A 17,150-nucleotide genomic window follows, 5' to 3' on the forward strand; every position below is an offset into this window, starting at 1 on the left:
TCCTGAAGGTGATGGTGGCAGTCTGGCCTTTCCCCTGCCTCCCTTTAGGGTCCCTGATGGACACGAGGAAACCAGAGATTCCACAAAATGAACTGGAAAAACTCCAGCTGGAGGAGAGGAATCTACAGACTTTGAAAGTGGTGCTGCATGGACTGGATATGCTGTTGGCATAGAAGGTTGGCCCCAGGTGAGGGTGGCCCAGGTGACCTGCAGAGATGCTGCAGGGATTCTGGGGAAGGAAAGAGGGTCATGAAGGGGCTGATGTATGGAGCTGAGGTGTGGAGCAGCTTCTGATGCCGTGAGAGAGGAGGATCCAGAGATCCTGCCCATTGCTGAGCATCTAGGAAGTGGCTTCTGGATGTGGAAGCTGCCTGCGCTGGGTGTGGTGACCACAGAAGGAGTCTGCACCTGCCTCTTCTCACAGGAACTGGGAGTTGAACCAGGCTGCATGCAAGATGTAAAAGAAGGTAGAAAAAAGATGGCAGGAAAAGCAGTGGAGGAGCTGATGCTCAGCAAGTAGAAAAGAATTACAGGAATGAATTTGGGTCTCTGCATCAATTGTGAGACTTCTTTTGGTTTCACCCAAAGTAGATGTAAGGTGCCAGTGCTGGATTTGAGGAACATTCATCAGGACCTCTGGACTGTGAGGTCCAGAGCCATGGCTCATGCCTGGGCCCCATAAAACAAGTAAAGGGAGCAAATGGTTAATGACTGTCTAGTGAGCAGGAAGAAGCAGCTCCTGAAGGTGATGGTAAAGCTTCTCACCATGAGTGGAAATCTAAATGGATTACAAACCTATCACTTTGAGTGGGCCCAGCAGAGAAGACATTCAGTCCACCTGTGCTGTAGAAAGATGGAGATTTACAAGATGCCCTTTGATACCTTCACAGATATCTTGAAGATGCTGGAGCTGAACTGTGTTCAGGAAGTGGAAGTGTGTGACTTTTGGGGAGTAAAATACCTGGCACCATTACACTTACCTGGGCCACCTGAGAAGTCTTCCAAAACTCTCCTTCTTTTTTTTTTCTTTCTTTTTTTTTTTTTTAACTCTCCCTCTTTTTATTTTCTAATGGGTACTGTAGGACCTCAAATACTACTGGGGAGTGTGTCGATGAGTTCACTCTTAAACTCGGGGAGCTGAACCACCTCCAAACCACAAGGGAAACACAATGCATTATCTGTAAGTGGACCCTGTTGTCTGTCAGCTATTTGTGATTTACTAATGACTAGGACAGTAGAATGCCTGTGGATTGTTGTATTCTTCCTCTATCTGTAGCAAGGTAGGACATCAATGCAAACTTAAAAACAGGGATATAAACTAAAGTAGCCAATCTGGAAAAGAGCATCATGGTAGCCAGCCAGATGTGAGAGTCAGACACTCGGAGGACAGGATTGTCAAGTGCTCCTTAGGAATCACGGCTAAGGTGAGAGGCCAGGAAAGGGAAAAGAGAAGAGTGAAGACTGCAAATAGCAAAAGAGGCTTTGGTGAAGACTGTGATTGAGTCCCACAAGGGACTCCAGTCCCTGTGGTCAGATCTTGCCTGATTTCTCCCTTCTGCCTGTCTCCTGGCTTAGCCTGAGCACAGGTACAGTGTCAGCTTGACAGAGTAAAGGGAGCTTCAGAGATTGAGGACTAACCCAGGGACACAAGAAGGTGATGAGACTCAGACTGATCTGACTTGAACTCTAACTATTTTGGGGATAAAGATACACAATGTAATCACCAATGTTAATCTGTTTTAATATGATTATGAAATTTTGTTTTACTTTTTCACAAAATAAAAACAAGAAATAAAATTGACTGTGCTGATTCTGTGTGAAACACTCTTGACCTTCTGGGGCCAAGTGAAGCCAGACTCTCTTCTTCCCTCAAGCACACTGTGCCTGGGGGAGATTTGCCATGATATCTTTCATTCATCTGCCCATTTTCATTTCTAACCTCTACCCTAAGAACTGTCAAGTCTTCCCTCTGAACTGTTCCCCAAGTTCCCAGGAGTTTAGGTTGTCCTGGGTCAGTCTCAGAGGCTCACGATGGAGGTTCCACCCAACATTCTGGCACCCACCTTCTCATATGGTTTGGGTCTGGTTCCTTTGACTTTAGCCTTGAGGATGAATCCCAGCCTCATGGTGCTCCTTGTTTGCTTTAGGAGACACCAGAATGCTTGTCTTAGTTTTTCTGTTTTGTTTGGTTCCATTATTGAGACCCAGTCCTGCTATGTAGTTCGGGCTGGCCTTCAACTCACTATGTAGCCTATGCTGGCCTTGAATGCACGATGCAACTTCTGGGTCAGTCTCCCACATACTGAGATTACAGGCATTATGCCCCTGCTTGGTATAATGTTGAGTTCTGTTTGGTTTGGTTTGGTTTGGTTTCTTTGGGTTTTTTGTTTCTTTTTTCGGGTTTTTGAGGCAGGCTCTTTCTATGTATTCTAGACTGGCCTCAGCCTTGACCTGGAAGCAATCATCTGGCCTCAGCCTTGAGTGCTACTGTGCCAAGTGCGCACCAGCCCACCTGCAATTGCTGGTCTTAGAAAGGCAAGGTACCAGTGACAAGGAGAGTGTGTTGGCTCAGACCTGTTATCCCCACACTGGGAGGCTGAGGAAAGAAGAGGCCGAGCTGGAAATCAGCCTGGGAAATACAGCAAGTTCCGGGCCATGCAGGTCTGTATAGTGAGGCTCTGACAAAGAAATTAAGAGAAGTTTGAAAAGAAAGCAACATTTGATGCTAGGAGATTTCTTTCCTACTGTTTGCGTGGGTGACTCGCTGTCTACACAAAGCTACCTAACTCAGCAACATTTTCCTTATTGTTTTGTTTGTTTGAATACTTGAGTTTTCCACTGCTCTTATACACATTTTTCTTTCTGTTTTGTTTGCTTGAAAGTTTTTTCCTATGAAATTCAGGCTGGCCTTGAACTTGCAATGAAATCTGGGCTGGCTTCATACTCCCAATTATTGTGCCTCAGCCTCAGGGAATGTTAGATTAACATGCATGTGCCAACTCACCTGGAAATTATAAAACATCTCCATAGTTTTTTTGAGGCAAGGTTTGACTGTGTAGTCCAGGCTTGCTTTGCACTGGTGGCTGTCATCCTACCTCAGACTCTGAGTGCTGGGATTATAGGCATGCACCATCACACCCAGCCCATGATAAAAGTCTTTTTACAATGGCATTTGGTGGTGCTTTTACCTGCCTAATGTTGGGATCATATCAAACTTTGCCTGTGTAACTCTCAAAATTATCACAAACCACACTGGTGAATCTCAGTGATATAGAAGAAAATAATGACTGAGTCCTTGTCTGTCACTTTATCCATAATTCCCTGTCTTGCATGAAAATGTGTTTCCTCTCTCAAAGTGAAATATGACAAAATCACTATGAGGATTAAATGGGTAGAAGGACAAGGTCTAAACAGATATTCTGTTGTATAGAGAAAATATCTTTAGAACAAAGGACTATATAATATCATTCCAGGCAACACCCACAGTGATCCACCTCTTCTCTCCAGTCTACCTCCCAACCTCACACACAGCTATAAACCCATCAGTGGGTTAATGCAATTATTGTCACACAAGCATGACACTTTAGAGGGACATCTAGATATAAACCAAAACCAGCATTCTCCCTATAAATCTCACACAGTTCTGGAAGACAGTGTACATGGAGAGACTCTGGCTGGAGGAGTGATTGAATTGCAAAGATGAAGGGAGATGGTGCAAATGCAGGGCACCACAATATTGATTATGCCCAAAGCAGACTGCAAGCAGTGCAAACTGTAAAGAGTTAACCCCTTCTTAACTAGAAGGACAAGGTTCTAACTATGATCCTATATTTTGTCTATTCTGTTCCTACTTTGAGAGTTCCTTGTCTTTTTTCTTTACAAGACTTGCCTACATTAGATTCCACTGAAACAGCACAACTGCATTTCTTCACACATAGCCCTATCCTTGCACATAGCTTGCCTTTACCCCAATTGATTACCAATAAAAATGAGTGGCTTGGACTGACCAGTGCCTTTGGTGGAGGAGCAACATTGGTCATCTTGTCTCCCCAGTTTCTCTGTCTCTTTAATTCTGCTTTCAGTTTTTTCTCAGCCTTTCACCACAGCACCAAGCAGGAGATCAGAACATACTATAGAGGCCTCTGATAGCAAAGATGAAGGGAGGTGCCACTTCAACCCCTTGCAGGTACGGGCAATAAGAGGAAAAGAGCAGATGGGAGGTCAGCGCCTTCTGCACAGTGCTGTTCATACAAATCAGGATGGCAAAATTACTATCCTGCAAGAACAACTTCAGGCCCAACTTCATAAATTTCAAATGGAGGCTCCCGACATTTACTGTTGATAATCTCAACAATATTGCTTATTGGTTCAACCCTAGGAATTGGTTCTCTGGTCTCAAACTTCATATTTGGATTCTTATAGCTATTAAAATGGTCTTTTTCTCCTGCTTTTTCTGGAGTCCTAAGAGTGCTCTGTGTTCTGGTCCAGTGGACTGGCCATGTAGAAGCTATAAAGACAGTTTTACCTGTACTCTCCACCCTCTGCTCAATCTGGACTCTAAAACAAAAAGGAGGGAATTATGGGGAGACTCTGGCTGGAGGAGCGACAGAAATGACTGCAAAGATGGAGGGATTCTTGGAGCAATAGCACAGGGTTCCTGGGATGCATGGATAAAGATAAAAGTTGGCCTGCAGGACAACAGCTGAGTAGGATCAAAGACAAGTTATTGCTGGGTATTTAGCTCAGTGGTGCCACCCACCCCAAAATCGCAAGGACCCAAGTTCAATTCTGGTACCAAATAAAAAACAAAAAAACAAAAAAACAAGTTATCATTAGATATGATTGCTCTGGTAATACCCTCTGCACCCTCAATAGCTTGCTTAGATTAGGTCAAAATGAGTCATGTACCAAGCACCCTGTTCCTTTCCTGTCCCCTGACTTGAATTCCTGCACAGATGTATCTCTTCTGGACCTTTGTCTTCACTTTTTTGAGTTAAGAATAAAAGACCAGGGCTGGGGTTGTAGCTCAGCAGTGCTGTGCCTGCCTGGCAAGCACAAGGTCCCGAGTTCAGTTTCTGGTACTGGAAAAAAAAAGAATAAAAGGCCAGCAGATTCTCAGCTTGTCACTGCTTCCCTGTGCTCCTGTACACCCTACACGAAAGTGTACGGCAGCCTAGTGGATCTTGTTTCATTTATCCAAAGTGACCTTACCATGGTTTGCACACATATAATTCCAGCACTCAAGAGTCTGCGGCAGGAGGATCATCATGAGTTCAATCTCAGCTTGGGCTACACAGTGAGTTCAAAGCCAGCCTGAACTATACAGCAAGACTCTGTCTCAAAAAGAAGGAAAAAGACTGTTCTCTGGCTAAGTAGCTACATTGCCCAGGTTGCACTTGAACTTGTGGCTCTCCGGCCTCAGCTTTCCACAGTACTGTGATTACAGGCACTCACCACCATAATTGGATATTTTTTGTTCTTTAATGTGGTGCTGGGCATTAAACCCAGGAACTTGCACATGCTATGCAAGAAGTTTACCACTCAGCTACACACCCAGAACCAGTCCTCTGCCTTCAGTATAGTTTGCATAGTTTTAAACATTTTTCAGACTCAATGATTCCAATAAGGACTGAATATTTCCACCATTCCCACAATGCTTCTGAGGCAACCACACACACGTAGCAAAGGCTGTCATTTGGAGGCTCTTCCAAATAGAAACGTATTGGACAGGTACATAGGACAATAATGGTATAAAGGGGTTTCATTGTTTCACGTTCATGAGTGTTTACAACAGTAGTCTTTGGTGGTCAGTCTCTCTGCTTTTGCAAGTTCACCTTTCCTCAGGCTGTAGTGCGTACTTTTTTCCTAGTTTTACTTAGCCCAAAGTCACTCTCCAGAGCCCTTTTCTTTTCCTATATTTAATAAAATTTTGCTAACATTTAAAACAAAGAGTAATCTTTCCTAAAACTGAGTGTGATGCTGCATGCTTAAATTTCTGGGACTTGGGAGGCAGAGGTAGGAGGAGCTCCACGAGTTAAGTCCATTCTGAACTACATAGCAAGACCTTCTCTCAAAACAAGTAAGCAAACAAAAAGGCATAATCTTTCCTTGCCAGGAATGAAGGTGCATGCCTCTAATCTCAGTGAATTAAGAAGCTGAGGCCAAATTATTGCAAGTGCAATACTAGCCTGGCCAATTGAGCAAGACCCTCTCTAAAAATAGAACCCTAAACAAACCTGAGGATGTAGCTCAGTGGTAGATTATCCTCAGTTCTATCTGGTGTACTGTACAAAGAAATAAATAATCTTTCCAACAAAAAAAAGTTTTGAGCCAAGATCTTGCTATGTAGTTCAGGCTGGTCTTAAATCGCTATGCAGCCCAGCCTGGCCTCAAACTCATGGTGATCCTCTTGCCGCAGCCTCCCAAGTGAGGGGGTTCCAGGCATACACCACCAAGTCCAGCTTTTCTGAAATAAATTTTAATCCAAAGTGCATTGAAAGGGTCCATTTACTAAGTGCTTTGGTTGTGTACCAGCAACTTCTTTAACATCTTGGAAGCCCAGATGTGGCGAATCAGGACACATCTGTACTCTATGTTCCTCATATACACAGTGCGCCTAACACTGCAGAGACCTAGGGACAGTGGTTCACCTCCCTCATCATCAACACCCTTCCTCCATTCCTGAGAACACCAGGAGCACAGGGACACAGTGCACAAATGCGACAGCTTTCCATGTGGCCACCATCTCAACAGGATTCCACAGAAAAGCAGAGCTCTGGCAGCCAACAGGGCTGCACAGGGGCACACAAGGCTGGCTCTAGTGCAACCAAGATTCCAAGCTGTGGGACAAGCCTGCCCCCTGCTGCTGAGTCAGGCTGGGTGAGAAGTTTTGTGAGCAGGACTGTGTTTTGTGGGGTAGTTTACAAAATTGCTATTATGAAATGGTGTTTCAAGATGAATATTAGTATTGTCACTTACGTAAGTACCAAAGGTATAAATTGGTTTCTTAATTTTTTAATTTTTTAATTTTTTTATTTGTTGGTATCGGGGATCGAACTCCAGTCCTTGTGCTTGCGCAGCAGGCCGCACAACCACTGAGCTAAATCCCTGGCCCTAAATTGTTTTTTTAAATCATAGAGGAATTTGTGTGTGGTGGCACTCCCCTGTAATCCTAGCACTCTGGGAACAATGTTACCAGATTCCGTCTCAAAATAAAGGTTTAGCCCATTGTAATAGCTCACACCTGTAATCCCAGCACTCTGGAGGCTGAGGCAGGAGGATCACTGTAAATTCAAGGCAGCCTGAACAATGTAGCAAGAGCCTGAATCAAAGAAATAAATAAATAAGCAAAGAAAAAATTCTAAAGTTCCAGAATTTAGCTTAGTGTGAATGTATTGGATTCAATCCTCTGTATTGAAAATAAATCAATGATTTTAAAAGTTGCTGTATGCCTCAGATTGAGCTCAAATTTTTAGAATCTCCTGTCTGAGTCTACTAGAATCCTGAGATTAAAAATGTATACGGCAAACTCCAAGTGAAAAGGCTTACATATTACTAAAGCAAGTGAGCCAGGTGTGGTGGCATGTGCCTGTAATCCCAGCACTCAAGAAACTGAGGGGAGAGGATCACTGAGTGTTTGAGGAAAACATTGGCTACATAGTGAGTTCAAGACAAGCCTGAATGGCATTTTTTTGGAATAGGATTAATATACCATGAATGAGTAATTGAATTTTCTTGAATAGAGGTAAACACGATGAGTTTTTCAGGTTTTTTTTTTTGCTTCTATTACATTGAATACAAAGTCAATTACACAGTTTTTGAAATACTAAATGAATTTTCATTTCAGTTTAATTTTCAGCTGCTAAACCAGTCGTGCATTCTTCATGAATTTTTTTGACTTAGTGTCTTGACTTATAGTGCAAGCTAATTGTTTATTGTTGTTGTTTGTTTGTTTGTTTTTTGTACTAGGGATCCAACTCAGAATCTTGTGCTTATAAGGCAGGTGCCAGCACCACTGAGTTAAATCCCTGGCCCAAATGATTTATTTGACCTGGCTCTTAGAAACTCATTTGATTTGGTTTAATTTTTTTTCAGTACTGGGGATCAAACTCAGGATCATGAGCTTGTGAGGCAGGCGCAGCACCACTGAACTTAATCTCTGGCTGGTTTTGAACTCATTATGTGCCCAGGCTGGCCTCCAACTCATGGTGATTCTCATGCCACAACTTCCCAAGTGCTGGGATTACTGTGTGTGTCACCATGCCAGGCTCAGGATAGATTTGCAATGTGCAAGCCCATCTGGCATTTCTCATAGACTTTCAGTCTCTAAACCAGTCTTGCTGCCCTCTTCCTCCCAGTGCTGGAGCAGACGATTTCCTGTGAACCTAAAGTCAGAAAAGAAATGGAGCAATTCTACCACCACTCAGAACCTGCACTGTCATCCTCAACTTTGCATGTGAGGAGGCTCCCAGCCAGAAATGCAGCCCTGAACCAACCAGGAGATGCATCTGGGTGTCTACAGCCCCTAAGTCACTACTTCCCAAAGAATGAATGAGTGGAGGATCCGCGGCTCCATTCTCAGCTTTCTTCTTCAGTGATAATTCTCCTGTATTTTTTTTTTTTTGTACTGGGGATCAAACTGAGGACCTTCTGCTTACAAGGGAGGCAGCGGAACCACTGAGCTAAATCCCCAGCTATAGTGATAAATAATTCTAATGCTCTCAGCTAGACATGGCCATTCATGCCTATATCCCACCATTCAGGAGGCAGAGGGAGGAGGATGGAAAATTGGGGGTCACCTGGACTACAGAGCAAAACCTGTTAAGGAAAATATAGAATAACTGCCTGCCTCATTCTGCTTCTGTAACTTGCTTTGCTTGCTTGCTTCACTTCTGAGAATATTGTTTCACTTCTCAGAATACCAATACCAGATGTGTCACCATTAATCACAAGTTTGTAGACACGAGATAGACAAATGCCTGCAACATTGCCTAACCGCAACCCCTGACCCAAGTGAGGCCAGATGTCCGAACCAAGGTAACAGTCACCATGCCTCATGAGCAAAAGTACATGTAGACCCTAACTTTCTGTGAATCACATGACTAGAATTCCCCAGTTTAGAGTATAAATGTAAGCCACCAGTGCAACTCCGGGTCAGTCCCTAAAGGCATGTTCCTGTGGGGCTGGCCTGCTAGCAAATAAATTTTGTTGTTTTACCTTTGCTCCTCCATCTCCTGTGAGTCTTTTGGTCACTCCCAGTGAAATCCACACCAAACCTATCCCGACACACACACACACACACACACACACACTCTCATACAAAAAGCACAGATATTTTCAAAAGTGGATCCTTAAAGATATATTGAAAACAATTTGGGCATATATTGTATTTCTATGAGGCTTATATTAAAACCTCAAAAATGGATATGTGAGAGAAAGCAGGATACTAGTTAAAGTGTTAAAGCAATCAGCATTTTTTGCAGATTTATGATTTTGACACTGTGCTGCAGGTTGGGGAAACTTCCCATTGAATAACTCAAATTCCACTGCATTGACCTTTTTTCCATTCATATTCCAAGCTCATTACAGACCTGATTTCTAAAAGCAAACAAATTGTTAAAACCCTGAAACAGAAAAAGGTATAAATTGAGCCACAGAAGATAATTTTAATTAACTCCTAACAGGATTCCTATGCTCTGATTTAGCTTACTCTGTTGTCTGTAATACTCATCAATGAATCTTCATTTTTTTTTTCTTTGTGGTACTGGGGGTTGAAGCCAAGAACTCCCTTTCTGAGAAACATCCCCAGCCCTTTTTTATATTAATCCAGGTTGTATCTAAGTCACTAAATTGTCTAGGTTAGGGTGAAATTCATGATCTTCTTGCCTCAGCCTCCCAGAGTGCTCAGTTACAGGCATGCACTACCAGCCCGGCTCACTCCTTTTTTTTTTTGGTACTGAGGTCAAACTTTGGACCTTGTGCTTGTGAGGCAGACAGCAGAACCACTGAGCTAAATCTCTGGCCCAGTAACCTCCTTTTGATCCAGGTATTTGCCCTTCTCTTCTGCTTCAGCTACTCACAATAACAGGTACATTTATAGGCCCATACATCTTCCTTAGATGGCATCCTAACAAAAAATAATAACTTAAGAGTTTCCTGGTTTTTTATGTGTTTTTGGAGGGGAATGAGTGCATTCAACAATGAGTATTTTATACTAAGATATATACCTAAGTTTGTTACAAAGATAATGTCATCATGATTGTTATGCTAAAGTATTATGTGTGGCTCCTGATTCAAAGTTTTTCTGTTCATATTCTATAGGAAATCAACTAGTAAAACAACCATGACTGATAAAATAGTCCTCTAACTATATTTTAGATTCCAAAATGCTTGTTATGCAGGTGAAATTATAATAGTTAAGTTCATTACTCCTATTGCAATGATAATGTTATCGATCTTCTCTTCTGGGTGTTCAACCTCCAAAGTCCAGAGAGCAGTACTACGAAGGTAACTAGGCTAAAAAAACTGCCAATATTTTGGCCCTGGCCCTCCAAGGCCAACAAAGATCCAGGGCATGAAGGAACTTTTTCTACAAGATCTTACATTTTTGGTAAGCCACCCAACCTCCTGATCAGGGAGATTGTTGGACACCAAATCAACATCTGTAGTTTCCCAAAGGAATGTCACCTGCAGGAAAAAAAACCTTCCATGCTTTCAGAAAAAGGAACATGGTCAAGCAAGGCTGTGACATATCCTGATGGCTGACTCTGACATGAGCTGAGAGGCTCTGTGCATGGTTTCAAGATATTTCCTGAGAAGACCTAATTGACCTTGATAGATAGCAAGAGGTTAATTTTATTTAATATAAGTCTCACTGAAACTTGATCTTAAACACCCAGTAGAAAAGCATAGCTAAAGATATGTAAAATCAAGAACCTAGTTATATAGCTAGATTAAAAAGAGGGTCCAATTGCTGATCCCTTCTGACAATTTCCAGATATACTGGTAGCTGACCATTGTTATGGGTCATTGGATAAAATCATGCTAAAATTTATACAAACTCAACAAGAGTTTTAAAAATTATTTTGGCTCAAATTGTTTTTCAGGATTATTAATTTTTTAGTCCTTTTATAGCCACAATTTAAAAAATCATAAGATATCAGACTTATAGATAATCTCCATTAATGGAAGGGTGTAAAGGTTGATAAGTTACATTCACTACTTTAGTCTCTTAAGAACAGTTTCTAAACATGGCTATTTCCCAAAAAAACCCTTTTATTTTAGTGCTTATACCTTGACTATACATGTTCTAATTTCTTTAAAAAATCTTGTTTATCCTTGCTTATAGGCTGCCAAATTCAAAGTGATCATACAGATAATATCAACAACAAATGTGCTAGACATTTTTTTAACCAATATCCACCATTTTAACAAGCATGCCCTTCCTGTGCTCCCTTTCCTAATGGGAGCTGGAGTTCTGGCAGGAATAGGCACAGGGGTCATGGGAATTTCAGCATCAACACACTTCTATTACTCCCTATCTCAGGAGCTAAATGAGGATATGGAAAAGGTGGCAGACTCCTTGGCCACCCTACAATCGCAGATCAATTCACTGGCAGCCATGATATTTCAAAACAGGTGTGCTCTGGACTCAATCCCAGCAGAAAGAGGGAGGATCTGTCTCTTGCTGGAAGAAGAAGGCTGCTACTTTGTAAATCAGTCAGGCATCATAAGCAACAAGGTTAGAGAGCTGAGGGAATGCATAGAAAAATGCAGATGAGATCTAGAAAACCAACATTCTTTGTCAGGATATTTTAACCAATGGCTTCCTTGGCTCCTACCTTTCTTAGGGCCTCTCACTATACTCTGCATGATTCTGCTTTTTAGACCCTGTCTGTTCCGCTATTTTCAAAATTTCTTGCAGGAACACATGAGAGCCTTCACAAACCAGACAGTTGGCAAGCTCGCCATGGCCAGATACCAGCCCATCACCACTGATGCAAGCTCATCATACTGGGACCTCATTGCGGCCATCTAAAGCCCCCTACCCAATAACGCCCCTATGCCAACAAGAAGTAGCTACAGAAGAAGAGACCCTTGCCTCTATTCCATAATAACAAGAGTCTGAATGTTAGACAAAATGGCCACAGGGAGGTCTGTTACTCAAAATGGCGCCCATTTCTCATAAAACGGGTCGTTTCCTCTCCCGGGAAACAGAACTGAACTCGTCACCCCGCCCCACTACTCATCTGCCATCGGTAAGTTTAAATTCCATCACCTGCCCCAGCAATACCACCAATCCTCAACCCCCACAATGCTCTCCCGCCACACAACCCGTTATAAACCTCACCCAGTTAGTCTCTCACTCTGTCTCACCATTGTTCCAGACAGCCTAGCAGCTCCTTCCCTCAATAAAGCCCTGCCTCTGGTGCTCCTGTTTTGACTTGATTTCTTTCACTCCGTTGTTCCTAGAATTCATTCTTTGATTTTAGAGAATACAAACTCGTGTTTCTGATATCTAGCAGGTTTTGGAGTTACATCTATTCCCCCTATACCAAAATGAACAGACAATTCTCAGATGAAGAAGTTGAAATGTCAAATAAATATATTAAAAAATGATGAACATCACCAGTCATTCAACAGGTGCAAATTATAACAACGCTGAGATTTTCTCCAGAAAGAATGACTATTATCAAGAAATCAACCATTAACGTGCTGGCAAGGATATAGAAAAAAGAACCCTTCTCCGCTGTTGGTGCAAGTAGAAACTTGTGTAACTACTGTGGAAAGAAGTGTGAAGATTCCTCAAAATACTAAAACTAGAGGTTACATTTGACCCAGCTATCCCCCTTCTTGGTTACATTCTTCAGTTTTACAGAACACAAACTCGCTTTTCAGATATCTAGTAGGTTTGGGAGTTACATCTCTTCTCCCTATATCATTTTTTTCCAGAAAGGACAAGAAGCATTATATCAAGCAATATATTCATACCCATGTTTATAGAAGCATAGTTTGTGTTAGCTAAATCTTGGAAACAGCCCAAATCCCCAACAACTGATGAACAGATAAAGAAGATATGAGTTTTTTGTATGTTTTAGTTTTTGTTTTTGTTTTTGTTTTTTGTTTTGGTACTGGGGATCAAACTCTGGTCCTTATGCTTGCAAGACAGGGGGCAGAACCACTGAGCTAAATCCCCAGCCCTATATGTTTTTGTTTTTGAGACAAGCTAAACTTGCCTTATGCAGTTTAGGCTGGCCCTGAAGTCACTATGTAGCCCAGGCTGGCCTTGAACTGACAGCAATCCTCCTGTCTCAATCTCCTGAGAGCTGGGACTCCTGGTGTGCACCACCACTCCCAGCTGATATGGTTCTTTTTATACACTGGAGCACTATGTAATAAAGAATGGTAAGTCTGGGCTTGGTATTTAGCTCAGTGGTTCCCCCGCCTGCCTCTCAAGTGCTAGGTTCTGAGTTCAATCCCCAGTACCAAAAAAAAAAAAAAAAAAAGAGAAAGAAAGAAAAGGAAGGAAGAAGGATAAGTCTGAGACATTTCTAGCTAAATGGATGAGCCTTGAGTCCATACTCTGAAATCAATTGGACTCAGGTTTAAATATTGCATTGTTTCTCTGCTGTGAGAAACCAAAAAAAAAGGGAATAAGGAACAAAATGTTTAATAGATATTGAGAGATGGGAAAAAATTCTGAGAAAGGAAAAAGGGAGGGGAGGGGGGAAGGAAAGAAGGGACAAGAAAAAAGTGAAGAAAGGAAAAACATGGAAAAATGATTTTGCAAACAAGGGGAAGAAAGGTTGAAGGAAGGAGGGGGAATGGAAAAAAAGAAAATATATCATGTACAAGTACACATTCTCTATGATGAATATTATCATTATGTATATCTAAAATGTTTGAATAAAAAAAGATGAATTGGAAAAAAAAGTCACAATGGCCAGATTTATATACTTCCTTAAGGGATAAATGGAAGTTTGAGATTGTACTGCAATTGGTTCCACCCTTTTGGAATTTCCCATGGAAATAGGCCATTATCTCACTAGGGGTGGGGCATCCTCTTCCAACCACTAAGACTAAGACTAAAGACAAGAGGAAAACTATAGATTACTGACCAAGGTTGAAGATGTCATCCATAAGACATCTGTTGGATCAATATTAGCTAAGAGGCTACACTTGTAATCTTATTTTTTGTGGTTTGACCTGCATTGTATCCACCCCATTATTTTACCCTATAAAATAATCTGCAAACCCAGGAGTGGTGGTGCATGCCTGTGATCCCAGCTCTTGGGAGGCTGAGGCAGGAGGATCACTGGGAGTTCAAGGCCAGCCTGAGCTACATAGTGAGTTCAAAACTAACCTGGACCACCTAGTGAGATCCTGTCTCAAAAAGAAAAATTGGGGAGCAATCACCTCAGAGGCAACCCACTCAAGACCCTTCCTGTCTCTCAGGAGCTATTTCTATTTCCCATACCTCAGCTCCCAAGTGTGTGGGGCTCATTCCTTTGAGCACCTATGTTCCCCAATAAATATTTTCCACTGTTAATCTCCATTGATTCTTGGAATTCATTCTTCAATTTTGGTGAACACGAACTTGACAGACCAGGTTGGGAGTTATATATCTCCTATATCAGAGCTCCCCCCTTGGACATCCCAGTGAGTCCCCTAAGCAAACAGGCACTGTGGGAGGGGACAGAGGACTGTCTCCTCTCCTCAGGGGGAAGAGAATATTGGGCTATTTTTCTCCAATGTTACTGGGGAAAGAAACCCAGGGCAATTGTGCTGAGCTACATCCCAGGTTATTTTTATTTTTAATTTTGAAATAAGATCTCACTAGATCAGGGTGGGCTCCCACGTTTGATCCCACTGCCTTAACTTCCCAGAGTGCTAGATTATAGGTGTGCACCGCCACACCTGGCTGGAGTGCTTTTCATACTTTACATTTCTAGAAACAACCTACAATGATGGATCACTCTAAATCCAAGGATTGTTTAATAGCTGGGATCACACACAAACTAAATTTAAATTTCTGCTATTTTCTATGCTTTGGTTTATATATATATATATATATATATGCATACGTACTAAGGATTAAAGCTAGGGCTTTCATACTGAGCAGCATATGTAGCCACTTTATAATTTTGATTTTTAATTTTGAGACATTCTCAATAAGTCACTAAATTGTCCAGGCTGGACTTGTGCTTTTTTTCCTTCTGCCTCAGCCTCCCAGAGTGCTGAGGTTGTAGTGTGTGCCACCATGCCCAGCTGAACTTCTGAACTTTTCCAGGTTACACCAACTGTCAAAAGAAGTTTGTTAATCACGTCTTCAAAACACTCTGGTTGTTGAACCCTTTGGGATCCTCTGAGCCCTTGCTGGCTGAATGAAGGCAAGTTCATCTCCCTGGCCAGCTGGAAAGTGGAGGAAGTCAGCAATGCACTTCAAGTTTTCAGCCAAGGTGATTTGAGGTGCTGGATGACAACCACAGCCCCATTACAATTGTAGGAACAGAGACCCCCAGACTAGGCTAGAATAGTAAAGCAGATCTGGTAGAAGACGGAGGACAAAACTTGCTTAGAGGAGAAGAAAAAAAAAACTTACTTGAAACAGGGTGAGGAAAGCCTGTAACCAAGCCTGAAAATGTGCTGATGCTTGGCCCCATTCACAAACTCAACGAGAACACTGTTCCCAGAGCATGAACACAGGCACTAGACCAATCAGAGTGCCCTTCTGTGCTCCTGGACACAAGCAGGGGGCCAAATCCAAAACCAAATTCCATGGCATGAATGCATTAAGTCACCCAGGGAAGGGGGCTGCTCTCACCTGCAGGAGCTCTGGACACCCAGCTCTGGGCATCCCCCTCTCTTCAGAGAAGTCTATTCTGATTCCTCCAATACATCTTGCTTTCATTTTGCAACTTGTTGGACTTTACTCGTTAGTTTCTATACTTGATCTACAGTCAAGACCCAAGAATGAGTCAAGGTTGTCTCAGCAAGAATACAACACTATTCTAGCGGATGCTTAATAAACAGAAATGTAGCCCGGCATGATGTTGCATGTCTGTAATCCCGGTACTTAGGAGGCTGAGTCAAGAGGATCGTGGGCAGTCTGGGTTCATGATAAACAAATAAATGTTCATAATTTCCATCATTATTAGTCACACTCACTTCTCAGATTGATGAAATAATTGTTGAGATAAAATCTGTGATTAAAAATTCTAGTTCAACAAAGCTTATGTGAAGGACATTTACACAGAGATATTAGACATGTGGAACAAGAAATTTATTTTTATTTGTTTTTTGTTTTCTGAGACAAGTTCTCCCTATGTAGTTCAGGGTGGCCTTGATCTTACTATGCAGTCCAGGCTGGCCTCGAACTGGCATTGATCCTCTTGCCTCAGTCTCCTGAGGGCCCGAATTACAGGAGTGTACCACCATGCCCGGCAAGGCAAAATAAATTTAGCAGAAAGACACAAAGATGAGAAAATGCCATCAAACAAGCCTAGTTTTGAAGTTCAGGGAAAGTAAAGATTTATGAGAGATAAACTAAATAGAATGGGCATAAACTGGGTTGGTGGTGCACTCCTGTAATCCCAGTACTCAGGAGGCTGAGGAAGGATGATTACCAATAGTTAGAGGCTACCCTGAACTACATAGTGAGACCTTGTCTCAAAAAAACAACAAAAAAGAGGGCAAAGCATTAGAAGGACAGCATAGAATCTCCTTTTCTTTATGTCTTGACAATTCTAAAGAACTGATATAATAAAGCCCAGGACGGGAGACACTATTCAATATTTAAAATGCTAAGAGATGAAACACAGCACCTGTCTCGGCATGGTGCTGCTGTACCCCCAGCACTTGTGAAGTTGAGGAAGGAATATCCTCATGAGTCCCAGATGAGCCTGGGATACATAGGAAGTTCAAGGCCAGTTTAAATTACATAGTGAGACTTTATCTCTAAAAACACAAGAACAAACAACCACAAAAGTTAACTGCAATGCAAAAAACCAAAAAAATCAAAAAACAAGAAAGAGTTATAGATTCTGAATGTTGTAGGGGAAGTCTTGATATGAGTTTATTGTGCATCATATGGAAAGAGAAAATCCAAATTTTATTTATATGTCTGATGTTTGCTCCTGATCAGACTGTGT

Source organism: Heterocephalus glaber, unplaced genomic scaffold (assembly GCF_053883595.1).
Source record: "Heterocephalus glaber isolate CG9 unplaced genomic scaffold, H.glaber_assembly_v1.0 deba00001447, whole genome shotgun sequence".
Taxonomy (NCBI): Eukaryota; Metazoa; Chordata; class Mammalia; order Rodentia; family Bathyergidae; genus Heterocephalus; species Heterocephalus glaber.